This window comes from Canis aureus, chromosome 11 (assembly GCF_053574225.1).
Source record: "Canis aureus isolate CA01 chromosome 11, VMU_Caureus_v.1.0, whole genome shotgun sequence".
Lineage (NCBI taxonomy): Eukaryota > Metazoa > Chordata > Mammalia > Carnivora > Canidae > Canis > Canis aureus.
The window spans coordinates 36,707,120-36,720,935 of record NC_135621.1 but is presented as its reverse complement, the minus strand read 5'-3'; the positions used below and the strand labels follow the sequence as shown (position 1 = coordinate 36,720,935).

The following is a 13,816-nucleotide window of genomic DNA, read 5'->3' as shown; positions in this document are numbered from 1 at the left end:
TAAAAAAATTTAACCGATAAAAACAATTTTCCAAAAAATTGAATAATGATCTGGTCCAAGGAACTGTTGTTTTTATGCCAGAGGCTAAGATGACAGATGGAAAAGGAATCTATGCCCCAGGCATTGTGCAGGGTGTTATAGACACTGTTTTAATTCTTACCACAGCCTAGATAGCCCTTATCCCCATTTTACATAGAAGAAACTGAGGCACAGAGAGATTCCATAATTTGCCTAACACTATATGATTCACATTACAGAACTGAGGTTGAATACAAAACCCAGGGCCCCACCCTAGACCAACAGAATTAGATCCCTCAAGGGATCAACCTGGAAAATCTAGATTTTTATCAAGTCCTACAGGTGATTCTTGTGAGTCAAATTTGGAAATACTTGAGTGCCTCCAGTGGAGAAGACTGCATCTCTGAACAGAACTGTACTGATAGCACAAGGGAATTTGGCATTCACTTGCCCAGGCACTTTGCACATGAGGTAGCTGTCATTCCTGCCCTGTTTTACAAATTAGGAAATGGGCATAGGGAGGTCAACGAACTTCTGCAAAGTCACAGCTGGTAAGTGGCAGAACAAGAATTTGAACCCAGCTAGCCTGGTCCAGGGCGTGTGTCCTTGGCTATTGGCTCTAGAAAAGAATACTGCATGTCCTCGGTGGAGACCCAGGTAGAGCACTGAGTGGGTTTGGTCAGGTGGAAGATGGAATGGTGGGGCTTGGGTTCATGAGGGAGCGGCCATGCTGGGTTCTGAGTAGGTATCTACACAGGAAGGCAAATGGTAGCCACAAGGTTAGTTTTGCAGAGGTAGAGAAGTCTGGGCTGTTTTATCCACTAAGTGGTAGTGTTTATAAAACATTTCAGATCTTTAAAAAAAATGCTTCAAAATATGAAGGAAAAATGTCGACACAAAAATTGCAATGGAGACATCTTTAAACGTGCACATGATATTATCTCAGCCAATCAAATGCAATCAGATCCAGTTCCTATATATTTGCAAACATTATATTCAACATGGAAGGGGATGCATTGCTTATGCCTGGGATGATGTGGGGGCGACTTGCAAACAAATGCATAGGAAAACGAAGGCCTCAAAACAGCCTGGAGATGAAATGAGAAAAAGAGGCAGGAATTGATGGAAACTTTGGACAAAGAAAACAAAAGACTGCACACCCAGGGCATTTCACAGGCAGCGGTTCGATTAATCTTTGTAAGAATCCTTGAGACTATTGTACCCGTTGTCCTAGTGAAAAAGGTGAGGTTCAAGGTCGGACCTCCAAACATTTGTCCAAGCTCCCAGGGCTTGAAAGCACAAAGAGAAGGTGTGTCCCCTGGCGTCCATCTGTGTGAACAGCAGGCTGCTGCTTCTGCCTCCTGCTTATAATCGGTTACTTTTACTGGGACACAAACTATACTTGAATGAGTAAGTCCACAGAGCTAAAGAAGTATAGGACTTGCAAATCAAGAGGAAAGGACAATTTGACAGATGATGCTGGGAAAACTCTATCACTGTATGTATAACTGTAAAACTGGATCCTTGTCTAAAACCCTATAACAAAATTAGCCTTGAAACAGATTAACACCGAAATGCCTGTGTGTGCTACAAACAGAAAATGTATATAGTAACAGGAAACCATCTTTGTGATCTGGAGGTGGGAAGGACTTTGAAACCATGGTCTCAACACGTGAACCATAGACCGACAGCATCACAGGTTCTGATCCAAAGGGCCACCATGAAAAAGAGGTAATAGAGTCCCAGCAACACTGGGAAAAGACAACTTTCAGCATCTAAAGCTGACAAGGGGCCTAGACCAGATGCCACCAAGGAGTTCTGCTCAACCTTCAGGGGCCTGGAGGAAAACAAGCGGAGGACGCTGAGCTGGGAATTCTATGAAGAATCTGACAAGACCAGAGAGATGCAAGCTCACGAGTAACTAAGAAGTGAATCGAAATGACGAGAGGTCACCTTATCCTCATGAGATCTGGCAACATCAGAAGCTGATTGATGCCTAACGAGGGGACTCTCAGGCTGTGCTGGTAAGAGTTGAGACAGACCAGCACCATGTACCTCATGACCTGGCCATTCTGCTCCAGGGCACCAGCCTCAGACAGTTCTCAGGTCCATAAGGGAACGTGCCTAACCTTGTCCACTGTAGCATCACTCTAGTGTGATGTCTCACCAAGAAACAACCCATGGGAAGGGAATTTTGTGGGTGCATCCGCCATCCCTTCCGTGGCATTCCTACTGTAGCGAATTCAAGCCTAATAGTTGTTGAAATGAATTTCTCATGGTAAAGTGCAGAGATAGGAAAATGATTAGGGATGTAACTGCCTTGCCTCCTGTGTGGCTCATGGAGTTTGATGCCTGCCTTATTATAAATTTCTTTTTTCGAATCTGGTAGCACTCAGCCTGGGTCCATACCCAGGACCATTAAACAAAGGAAGGGAAGAGAAAGCCAACAGCAGGTGTTGAGGGCCAGGCCTGCCAGGGCCCTCCCTGCTAGGTGTGGTCACGCAGCTCTGGGAGGCTGGCGTGGGGCCCTCCCACAGCCACACACAGATATCAGAGCTGCACTTCATAAACACTTTGCTTGCGGTTACCATCACCGACTCTGCTCTCCCTTGAGCCTCTGCAATAAGAAGGAAGCGCTTATGAATGTACCCACTCTGCAGGGTGCCATCAGAGGCTCGGTCATGCCTTCGTCTCGGTTAGCTCACAGATGACCCCGAGAGCTGGGCATTATTGTCCTATTTTTTTAGAAGAATCTCTAGGTGTTGGCACAAGCACAGATTGTGGGCAGATAGTCTTCTCTCTTCAGCAAATGAAGTACAAAGGGAGGAAAAGATGGAAGGAAGCAGGTTCCTGAGTGAGCAGCCCCATAGCACCCTGCCCACCTCTATGTGCTGGATGAGAGGGAAAGAAACCTGTATGTGGATCCCTCTTTGAAGATACGGCACCCGGGAGAAGTGGTCTCTCTGATGTAGCAGCTTAGCCTGCTCTCCAGCTAATCCAGCCACGTAAATAATTTTTTTTTCCGGAGAATATTTAATGATCCAAGAAAACGCTTATGGTGTATAGCTCATCAGGGGAAAAAAAGTCAGTATATAAAAGCAAGATTTTTAGGGCACTGAAACTATTCTGTATGGTGATATAATGATGGATGCATGTCATTATACGTTCGTCCAAACCCATAGAACGTACGATACCAAGAATGAACCCTGATGTAAACTTTGGACTTTGAGTGATCATGACATGTCAAATGTAGGTTCATGGATTGTAGCATTCTGGTCAAGATGTTGGAATTGAGGGAGGCTTGGGGCACCCAGGTGGCTCAGTGGTTGAGCATCTGCCTTTGGCTCAGGGCGTGATCCCAGGATCCTGAGATCGAGTCCGGCATCGGGCTCCCTGCAGGGAGCCTGCTTCTCCCTCTGCCTGTGTCTCTGCCTCTCTCTGTGTGTCTCTCATGAATAAATAAATAAAATCTTTAAAACGAAAAGAAAAAACCCAGTTGCATAGATGCATGCCAAGTACGAAGACCCACACATTTTTCCGTGGAATGGGCTTAACCTTCTCATGGCTTGCTGAGAGGTCCACGTGTTTATTTGAAGGCAGCCCCGGGACACGGAGGTTTTTGTGACTAGTGAACAATTGTCTGTAAGATACTTGGATGGGTTCCCAGGGCTCAGCCAGGTCTACAGTTCTCATGATCCCTGCAACTGATGAATGAGCAAGAATCTAGTGATCAAAGGAAAACCGGGTCTGTCACTGTGTGACTATCATGTGGCATCACAGTGACTCTGACAGTGGCAGGCATTTCTGAGCATGTTTTCATTTAACCCTGTGAAATTAATCCTAGAATTGTTCTGTGCGATGGTAAACACATCCCACCTCTTTTGAATCTAACACGGCTCCTAAAACGAATCCACGTGCACGAGAGTGGTCCAGGGTCTGAGTCACAAGGGTCCATCCTGAGAGTCTGCGTGTATCTTCCAAAATTGGAATTTAGTTATGGATAAATGACAGTAAGTGGTTCTCTCTCAATTTTGTTCCTTAGATTTATGAGGTGTTGTGTCTGAGAAGAATGAGGGCATTCATTGTATTTATAATGAAATTCATTAGTGCACAAATAAAATGCATGAATATTCTATTCATGACTATTAAGTGCTTCCAGCTGGGCCAATGTGGCACAGATAGGAGCTCGGAGTCGTTGGTCCATTTCTGCAGCTTCTCTGCTCCTTTGCTGAGACCCATGTGGGGCCCCACAAGCCCTCCCGCAGTCACGTGTGCATGCCCCTGCACCGAGGCCCCCCGCACAGTGGAAGGACAGTCTCCAGATGATATGTTCTTTCTGAAAGCAGATACACGTCAGGCATGATGTAACGGAAGCTCCTCCACGTGGGGGCAACAATAGAAACTGAGGGGCTCAAAAGCTTCTGATGAGCCTAGGAGACCAGAGGCCAGGATCCCACCTCCAGATCCCTTTGACAGAGGGCCTGTGCCCTCCACCTGGGCTCCCCTTCCTTTCCGGCGGACAGGGTGCCAGGGAGGGGGCTGCTCCGACACGACACGACACATTTGGCTCTGAACCAAATGCCTCCAGCCTCTGCCACTGGTCACCACAGGCGGGCAACCAAGAGAGGCAGTGAAGCCTGGCCCTGGCCCCGTGCAGAGCAGGGCTGGGGGCTGTGTCGTCTCTGTGCATACACCTGACACTGTGCTTTACTCAAGTGACCCCTTCCTTCCTTTAAGTGTGAACGCATGCATCTGTGTGTATGTATGTAATCTCCACACCCATGGTGGGGCTTGAACTCACGACCCAAGACCAAGAGTCATGTGTTCTACTGACAGAGCCAGCCAGGCGCCCCTGAACACATTTATTTGAAAACAAAACCATACATCAAAATCATAAACAGAGACCAGCTTTACTTGCCATAAATAAATATTAATTTTAAAACAAATGCAAAAAATGCATATTGCATATACTCGCAGTGCATGAGATATTTCTGGAAGGCCACATAAGAAGCACTCGGGGATCACCTAGGAGAGAAGGAAAAGCTGATGGCCGGGGCGGGAAACCACTTTGAGTGAAGATTCCTGGGTGATCCCATTTATACTTTCTGCCTTTGGAATTAAACAAAAATAAATGGTTTGAAAAAAAATGCAGTGAAAAAAAAAGTTGGCATTACATTCTGACTACATAGCATTGCCTCCGTTTTTTTTTTTTTTTTTTTTTTTTTGTATCAGCTCTATTCATGACTGGCAAAAATTGGAATCAAACAAATGTCTTTCAATAGATAAACTAGGGTACATCTACACAATGGAGTATTATTCAGCTATAGGAAGAAATGAACAATCACGTTACAAAAACACACAGAGGGGGGCGTCTGGGTGGCTTGGGAGGCTAAGGGTCTGCCTTTGGCTCAGGTCATGATCCCAGAGTCCTGGGTTTGAGCCCCACATCAGGGTTCCTTGCTCAGGGGGTGTCTGTTTCTCCCTCTTCTCCCCACCCTCAATTGTGCTCTCTCTCTCAAATGAATAAACAAAATCTTTTTTTTTTAATAAACAAAATCTTAAACACACACACACACACACACACACATACACACACACTGAGGAACCTTAGATGCATATTGCCAAGTGAAAGAAGCCAGTGTGAAAATACTACATACTGTATGATTCCAACTATCAGACATTCTGGAAAAGGCAAACTATGGAGGCAGTAGGATAAAGATCAGTGGTTGCCAGGCGTTGAGGGAGGGAAGAACAGAGGGGTCAGTAGGTAGAGCACAGAGGATCTTCAGCATGGTGATATGATTCTGTATGACCATATCATGGTGGATACATGATATCATGTCTTTGTAAAACCCATAGAACTGTGGATAACAAAGCGAGAATCCTAATGCAAAGTGTGGCTCCTTAATTATAACAAATGTGCCACACCAATGCAGGATATTAATAATAGAAGAATCTGAGGGATGGAGTAGATGGGAAGTCTGTACTTTCTGCTTTTATCTATAAATCTAAAGCTACTCTAAAAAAAAGTCTATTTTTATAAGTAGGTTCCATGCCCAACATGGGGCTCAAACTCATGATCCCAAGATTTAGAGTTGCATGCTCCACTGACTGAGTCAGCCAAGTGCCCACTTTACTGTGCTGCTGGGACCCCTGGGCAGTTAAGGTACTCCTGGAGATACTGGGGGTGTTAACACCTGCTATTTGTCCTCACTTGGAGATGTTGAAACACTTGGAAAATTTCTTGTTGGAACTAGAGTCAAGATTTGAGAATGACTTTTAGGTGTAAATGAAATTTCTGCCTCGTAATTTTTGGTGAGACACTGCAAGGGAACTACCTCCTGATGTAGAGGCTTTTTTTTTCCTCCTCCCAATTTTATTGAAATATAATTGACATACAGCAGTGTATAAGGGGTGCAGCATAATGATCTTACAGTTCCAACATTTTCTGGATAGAACGACTTTTTGTTGTAATTAGAATTCAGGGTGGGTTTCTGCTTTCTGCTACTTACTCATGCCTTATTTTCCCCAGGATTATAAATATCAAGGGGGTCAGATTATATTCCCACATTGCTGTAGAGTTTTGTTGGATTATTGATCTTCTACCACTAATTATTTCATAGCATTGCCTCCCGAAGGGGCTCAGCCTCAGGCCTCTACCATAAAGAGGATTAGATGGCAGCGGAGGGGGTAAGGAGACTACAGCATCCAGCTGAGACTTTCTTTGATGTACTCAGAGAAAAACAGTAAGAAGCCTCTCCCCACTCTGTTACTCATACTCTGTTACTCATGCTGTTCCCTTCCACCCCTGGTCAAGCTCCCCCCTGCCCTCAGCTTCCCAGCCGCCCTAACTGGTGGTCAACATTGTTCCAGGAAGAGAACAGGCTCCAGAAAGTCAGAACTGAAAGCAGGCTTAGAGGCCTCCCACCGAATATTCCTAACCGGGGTCTTGCATCCTCACACACACACCTGTGAAACCCCTGACGTTTTATGCGAGGAACTTTTATGCTCATATTTTCCAGGGAGATGGTGCCTGGTCTTTTTCAGGTTTACAAAGAATTCTGCAGCTTCTAAAATCCACCCATTTTGCAGGAGCACGTTTGTGAAGGTTGGGAAGGAGTGACTTCAAAGACGCGCAGCTCATGCCTGGTAGCAGCGTCAGACCGAAGGCTCTTGGCGTCTCTCAGCAAACTCTTGTGGGATGCTCGTGGCTCCAGCATTTATGCAGTGATCAAATGTCACGCTCATGCAAAGCAAAGCAAGCTGAGTGTGGGAAAATTTGCTCTGATTGTGGGGAATGGGAATTTCTGACATCATCGACTACTGGGAATGGCTATGGCACTGGTGGCTTGCACTCCAAGGCACCTCTGTCATTCAGATTGCGTTCTTTTCCAAACATTAAGATGATTCAGAGATGAGAGTGTGCCTCAGACCTAGTTTTTCTGTAACTTTTAAGGTTGTGTCTCCACTAGAAAGTGGAGATGGGGGGCTGTGTTTTGGCCAGTGTGTTTCTGCAGAGACTCTGTTCTTTGGGAGGTTGGAGAGCCCTTCCTTCAGTTACTGGACGTGTTGACTGTATTGGAATCTAACCCAATAGTTCAGGGGAAGTAGTTCTTAACTAGGGGCAATTTTACTCCCAGCAGTCATTTGTGTCTGGAGGCATTTTTGGTTGTCACAACTGGACACAGGGGGCCAGGAGAAGGTAGGATGGGAGTGCTATTGGCATTTTGTGGAAGAGGCCATGATGTTGCAAAAGCCTGCAATTCATGGTTCCTGCAACAAAAAATGAACCAGGCCAAATTGCCAACAGTGCTAAGGTTGAAATACCTTGCTCTAGGGTTGCTTTAGAATGTCTTCCAGAGCTGTTTCCAAGACTCCACACAAAAAACTCCACAGAAAATGAAGCAAAACTGGAGAGGTAGGCAAACCATAAGAGACTCTTAACTCTAGGAAACAAACTGAAGGTGGCTGGAGGATGGTTGGGGGGTGGGGTAACTGGGTGATGGGCATTAAAGAGGGCAGGTGGTAGAATGAATACTGGGTGTTCTGTGCAACTGATGAATCACTGAACTCTACCTCTGAAACTATAATACACTATATGTTATTTAATTGAATTTAAATTAAATTAAATTTTTAAAAGCCAACTCACAGAACCCTACAAGGATCCATGCATGCAGCACTGGGGTTGAGTAGTAGAAATATGTATTGCGAACTAATGTTAGCCAACTTCATTAGGCAAATGGCAATTTGGCAAGGTTTGGTTGATAGCAGAGGCTGGTGGTTGTTAGGGGTGGTACTCCCCGACTTTGCTCCCTGGTAGGAATGCTACCCACTTGGACTCACATGTATCAGCAAGGACCTGCAAAGCAATCCTACAGCCTGCTCACTCAGTCCCAATTCATAGTCCTTGTAGGTGCTCTACCTGTACCTTGGGTAAAAGGCTCATTAAGGCCAAGTGTCACCAAATCCTCTCAACTGGTGGCTGGACACAGGCCCTTTAGGAATGGAGCATACAGCGGAGGCCTGGGGGAGGGCGCCCTGGGCTCCATTTCCTGTTCACACATGGATGAGATGCCTTTAGCGTATGTCAGCCACCGCACGTATCTGAAAACCACAGATTTTACCAAGGAGAGCTCATTTCTAGCTTCCATGATGTTCCCCAGCCATGAATATTCACCACCAAAATCTATTTCTAATATCTATTATTGATAAGTAGCAAATTCTCCACTATGGACCAGGGATGAAGAGGAGCCCAAGTGGGTGGTGGCCCCTCCAGAGTATAGCCTTTCAACGGAAGGCCCCAACCACCCCCTGAAATGTGGGATCCTGATCAGGGCAGTTGGCCACCACTGGGGCAACCTACATCCCACAGTCTCCCCTACATCACAGTCTGTGGAGAAATTTTGAGGTAAATTCTGGTGGGCAGGGCTCCTGGAAGGCCTGAAGTCTTGTCTGGAGCTGGCGTGGGGACCAGGAAGGATGCGTGAGAAGCAAGATATGCAAGAGAAGCCCCCAGAGGAAGGGAGGCCATGGGGAGTTTTGCAACAGCAGCTCATCGGCCTTCGGTTGGTGGTCTTCCAGCTTGTCCATGGCCTTGTGTTCTGAGGACTGGGAACCGAAGCCAGAGAGCTTCTCCCCACAGCCCCCCGGGCTTCAACCCAGAAGGGCATTGAAAAGGGCAACCCTGGGGATGCCTTGGTGGCTCAGTGGCTGAGCGTCTGCCTTCAGCTCAAGGCATGATCCCAGCGTCCTGGGATCAAGTTCCACATTGGGCTCCTCGCAGAGAGCCTGTTTCTCCCTCTGTCTGTGTCTCTGTCTCTCTCTCGGTGTCTCTCATGAATAAATAAATAACATCTTTAAAAAAAAGAAAGAAAGAAAAGGGAAACCCTGGTATTCAACAGGCTCTTCCTGTATCTCAAAAGATTTATCAGGGCACCTGGGGGGCTCAGTCAGGTAAGCATCTGCCTTCAGCTCAGGTCGTGATCCCAGGGTCCTGGGATCAAGTCCCGCATCGGGCTCCCTGCTCAGTGCAAAGCCTGCCCCACCCCCTGGTCATTCTCCCTCTTCCTCTCCCTCCCTCTCCCTCTCAAAGAAGCCCCACTTTCCTTCCCCCCAAAATGGAAATGTTGTAGCATTTACCTTAGAGTCTTGGCATGTAGATCAGATGAGGTAATGGTTAGAGAGCACTTAGCACCGTGTTCGGCGCCCATACTAACTGTTTCATAAATGTTAACTGCTATTATTATTATTATTAATATTATTATCATTCACCTCTCTTCTTTCAAGGCCTAGAACCAGAGCCAGATCAGAAGAGGAGGGAAAAACGGCAGTTGCTGAGAGAACAGGTAAACCTCCTGTGCTAGATGGAGAGACGGGGGATTCCAAATTAGCAAGAGGTAGAAAGAGCTCCTGAAACCACCCAGTTATCTGCTCATTTATTCATTCAAAGCACATCATTAAGGATTTACTTTGCCCAAGTCCTGTGCTAGACTTGAGGGGTATGTCTGTGAATAAGGCTAGCAGGGTGTCTGCCCATGTGGAGCTTCCAGTCTAATGTGGGAAACAGACCTTCAGCAGATCATCGCATAAATAATTGTTTAATTACAACTGCAGTTAAATGACACACAATACAGTCCAGATGACTTAAAAGCATTTGAACACAGAGAACTGCTAGAGTCTGGAGGGTAGGGACATGGGAGACTGGGGGTAGGCATCCAGAAAATCACCCTGCACAGGCCAGAAGCAGGTGTTTGTTAAGAAAACGTGCATGGTTGGCTTGTGAGACTCCATGAGCATTTACACAGGTGGATGGAGGCCAAGGGTCACCAGATCCCCTCTGGACACTCAGCTGGTGTCCATGTCCCCTGACTTCGTCCAGTGACGATGCAGGACTGCACTCAGCTGTGCCTCAAGATGGGAGGGAAAGCTTACCGAGTATTACTTCAATCCAACTGAACACCTAAAGCTTCCATCCTAAAGCTTCCAACAGCTAAGATAGTTCACTCTTCCCTTTATGTGGCCAAAGTCCCAACTGGTTAGTGTCTGGAAAGTAACTGAGGGAGCCCTCTTGCTGCACACAAACACTTGGACCATTGACTCAGGAAAACATATTCACGGCTTGAAGGAAGTGCTAGTTATTCAGGGCAGTGGGGTTTTTTTGCTAGGTAGAATTTCTGCCACTACCGTACTATGGAGGCAGCTGTGAAAGGGCAGGGAGAGGCCAGGACAAGGCTCATGCTTCAGTGCATGTTCTGTTGATTGGCAATGGGACCTTGAACAAGACAGTGTCTCTGACCTCATTCGATACCTGAATAATGGAGATAATAGCACCCAAGTAGCACTCCATTGTTTAGAAATGTTTTTGCCTGCAAGGAACAAACACTCTTTAACAGGGGCCTAAACAGACGTTTCTTTTTCTCCCATAAGGAGAAGTCCCAAGGCAGGTGCTTTCAGCTATTGGAGCAGCAACTCAGTGATGTCAGGGTTCTGCTTTGGCTTCTTGGCAATTCTCTTGTCCTTTCCCTCATGGTCACAAGACGGCTGCTGCAGCTCCAAGCATCAAGTCCATATTCAGGGCACTAAGAAGAGAGGGTAAAAGAGGTGGAACTGCCTCTTTACCTTTTATGCAGCTATCCTAGCAATCCCCAGCAGACTTTTGCTTTTACCTCCCTGGCCAGAGCTATGCCCCATGACAACCTTGGGCTACAAGGGAGACTGGGCAAGTGAGGTTTGTTTTGTTTTGTTTTGAGCTTTTCCAATCTATTGGGTGGATTAGCCACACAAGGCAGAGATAACACCAGGCAGTGGAGAGAGGCAGGGGAGAAGCTGATCTTTGTTTCATGTCTGTCTTCCTCCTCCGGGCTCCATCACTCCCCTACAGTTTTAGAGGGATCAGAGAAGACTGTGGGCATGAAAGAGCTCTGTAATGTGCTACACAACAAGCTAGAGTCATGATTCAGAATATCAGAGCTGCTGAAAGGGAAAGCCAGGCTAACCACCCCGGAGCAGTCTGCATTCCCCTGTTTATTTGTTAGAGAAGGTTTGGCTGTGAGTTAGGTCATCATTAAGCATCCTAAGGATTTGCTTTAAAGCTTCACCTCTTGTGATCCCTCCTTGTTTTGTTTACTCTTTGTTCTCAGTGCAATGAGGGCCTCTTAGTGCTCTCTGCAAATAAAATTGGTGAAAAACCTTCTGGGTACATTTCAAGGTGCACAGGGGGCAGTGAAAGCCGGCTGGGCTGTGGCGTGTGTTAACTCATCAACAGAGAAAAAAAAACCCTCTCAATATTTGCAGGGAAGAGAAGTCTTCACGAGAAAGAAAGGCCACATTATGGAAATGGAATGTTCTATGCATGAGACATTTTAGAACCAAGGACAGTCAATAAAAAGGCTAAAAAGGGTTAAGTACTTTGGTACAAGAATAAGCCCCTGAAGAGTCAACTGGCTCAGAAATAACTGGAGACTTCCATAACTGGAGACTGCCCCTCCCTGCTGCTCCACGCCCACATTATACGGAGTAATGGACATTTCCCCGAGACTGGTGGAAAAATCTAGAAGTGTATATGCCAAAAGGACCGAGGGAAAATCCCCATGACCAATCACCACAGTGTCCTGTCCTAGCTGCTTTGTTCATCTTTGGTCCAAAAGGAATTAGAGGAGGTAGTGACAATTACAGCTTCTGAAGTCATACGGGCTGGATTCAAATCTTAGCTGAACCACTTGCTATGTTGTTTAACCTCTCTGGGCCTTGATTCCTCAGCTAGCAAAAAAGATGATAATATCATTCCCCCTCACATGCTCGTCAGGAGGACTGAGCACTTGCCACTGTGAGTGGTGATCACATGTGAACCATGGGCAGGTGGCAGATCTGGCCGTCAGGAGACTCGGGGTTTTCTTGGCTAGACCCAAGAATTCTTGCATGTGCCAAAAGACACATTTTCTTTCTTTCTTTCCCCTTTGGTATCGTGAGCAGTGATTTTGAAAGCAATCCATGCATCTGCAAGAAGGACGGGGGTGACCAGTGTAGCCAGCATAGTTCAGAGGCTGGGAACCCCAGCTTTGCCATCAGACCCATTTTGGTTGCAGCCAGTTGCTGCCACTTCCTAGTGTGATCCTGGAGAAGATGTGAAGATAGATGGTAAGTGCTCCCGGTCAGGGCTTTCCAGATGATTCCACAGGACAGTGACATCAAAAGGTTGGCCCCCTGCCTGACACACAGTAAGGCTTCAGTACATTAATTTAGCAACAATAAATCAAAAGCAACCTGGGGCTGAGGGCTCCCAACTGTCTGTACCGTCATCCACCATCACTGCCTTTGCTGCCCATCCCTCCATTTCCATGCAGGGTGGCGGGTGGGGACAGAGGGGGAACCCCTGGAGAAGCAGCATCCCGGCTTCATCCAGAGGAGAGGGATACCTGCTTCCAGAGCATGGCAGAAGGAGCTGTGCATGCTTACAGCATCGTCTCCCCTTGGGAGCCAGCCCGGCCCGTAGGAAGCCTACTTTCTACCCTCCCTGCTCCCCGAATCCCAGCACTTTTTTGCAGGGCCCGTCCCTGGGTGCATGAGCTGTAGGGAGGGGACAAGGAGAGGCCTACAGAGGCCTAGGGCACTCTGTCATGGGGTGGGCCTGGTCCCATTGCAGTGGGGCCTCAGCCCCCTCCGGCATTGCCAGAGCCTCTGTCTTCAGCCCAGCTCCTGTGGCAAGTCCTTCCCTGTGACCTACACATGCTCCGCTGGGGTGCGGTGTGGGGGAGAGAGGGGTGGTGGTGATTAGCCCCAATAATGTGTGTCCCAGGCCCCAATCTACTTTCTTGGCAGTGAATGCTACAATATCTGAATCAGAGGGTTATTGTATTCAAGAAAGACCTGCAGATCATTAAAAATACAGATTACTTAGCCTTTGTGGCAGAGACTGTGTCTGTTGTTGTTGTTGTTTTTTTTTTCTATTATCTCTAGGACCTCACATAATAGGTTACAATAAACATGTGTTGAGCAGATAACTGAAAATTAAGTAGTCAGTATGCAAAAATCCCATAGGCATAGAGATGTTCGTTGTAGCATTATTTATAATATTGGAAAACTATTTTTTTACATTCTGGTTGAGAAATCTGTGGTATTGAATGCAATGAAATGGATGCAGTTATGAGAATTACCACGAAGAGCATAAAACCATGGAAAAGTGTTTACAGATGAAATTTTAATTTTCTTTTTTTTAAATTATTTATTTATTTATTTATGATAGTCACACAGAGAGAGAGAGGCAGAGACACAGGCAGAGGGAGAAGCAGGCTCCATGCAC

The 13,816-nt window shown here is 46.5% G+C and overlaps 1 protein-coding gene across 2 annotated transcripts in view; it reads left to right on the top strand.

Annotated features, from left to right (window-relative positions):
* TXNRD1 (thioredoxin reductase 1) overlaps nt 1–13,427 on the top strand; it is a 138,770-nt gene extending 125,343 nt beyond the window's left edge. Inside the window, exons 13-14 of one of the 2 annotated variants that reach the window (XR_013389238.1) lie at nt 9,805–9,863; nt 12,490–13,427. The gene's annotated coding sequence lies outside the window, so the exon portion shown is untranslated. Of the gene's footprint in view, nt 1–9,804; nt 9,864–11,811 lie in introns of both variants that reach the window. The other variant, XR_013389237.1, reaches the window with a different exon arrangement.
* The last annotated feature ends 389 nt before the right edge of the window (nt 13,428–13,816 follow it).